Source organism: Paramisgurnus dabryanus, unplaced genomic scaffold (assembly GCF_030506205.2).
Source record: "Paramisgurnus dabryanus unplaced genomic scaffold, PD_genome_1.1 h2tg000180l_1_63998__unordered_in_group9, whole genome shotgun sequence".
NCBI classification, from domain to species: Eukaryota; Metazoa; Chordata; class Actinopteri; order Cypriniformes; family Cobitidae; genus Paramisgurnus; species Paramisgurnus dabryanus.
In genome coordinates, this window is record NW_027394095.1 from 7,501 (window position 1) to 8,723 (window position 1,223).

Genomic DNA, 1,223 nt, shown 5'->3' on the forward strand with positions numbered 1-1,223 from the left:
CGTTGGAAAGGTCCATTCGCGGGGCGTCCGAGGGTGGGTGTCCCGAAGGGCTGCGGCGAAGGGCTCCGGAGCTACGGCCGTGGGAATATCAAGGGGTGGTACCCCGTATCTCGGCCGGGGAAAGGGTTAGAGAGGCGAGGGTTGGCTCGTTGGAAAGGTCCCTCCGCGGGTCGTCCGAGGGTGGGTGTCCCGAAGGGCTGCGGCGAAGGGCTCCGGAGCTACGGCCGTGGGAATATCAAGGGGTGGTACCCCGTATCTCGGCCGGGCTTAGGGTTAGAGAGGCGCGGGTTGGCTCGTTGGATAGGTCCGCTCCGGTAGAGCAACCGACCCAAGGGACGAGTCGATCCGACCCAAGGCGCCCGAGCTACGGGCGTTTAAAGGTCAGGCGGTGGTGCCCCGTATCTCGGCCGGGCTTGGGGTTAGAGAGACGCGGGTTGGCTCGTTGGAAAGGTCCCCTCCGGTGGAGCAACCGACCCAAAGGGCGAAGTCCTGGGACTTTGTGCGCCGGAGCTACGGGCGTTTAAAGGTCAGGCGGTGGTGCCCCGTATCTCGGCCGGGCTTAGGGTTAGAGAGACGAGGGTTGGCTCGTTGGAAAGGGCCGCTCCGGTAGAGCAACCGACCCAAAGGGCGAGTCGATCCGAGCAAAGGCGTCCGAGCTGCGGCCGTGGGAAAATCCGCGGAGGGACCGCCGTATCTCGGCCGGGCTTGGGGTTAGGGAGAAGCGGGTAGGCTCGTTCGAAAGGTCCCCTCGGGTGGAGCAACCGACCCAAAGGGCGAGTCGATCCGAGCAAAGGCGCCCGAGTTACGGCCGTTTAAAGGTCAGGCGGTGGTACCCCGTATCTCGGCCGGGCTTAGGGTTAGAGAGACGAGGGTTGGCTCGTTGGAAAGGTCCGCTCGGGTGGAGCAACAGACCCAAAGGGCGAGTCGATCCGAGCAAAGGCGCCCGAGCTGCGGCCGTTGGAAAATCCGGGGAGGGACCGCCGTATCTCGGCCGGGCTTAGGGTTAGAGAGAAGCGGGTTGGCTCGTTGGATAGGGCCGCTCCGGTAGAGCAACCGACCCGAAGGGCGAGTCGATCCGAGCAAAGGCGCCCGAGCTGCGGCCGTGGGAAAATCCGCGGAGGGACCGCCGTATCTCGGCCGGGCTTAGGGTTAGAGAGAAGCGGGTTGGCTCGTTGGATAGGGCCGCTCCGGTAGAGCAACCGACCCAAAGGGCGAGTCGATCC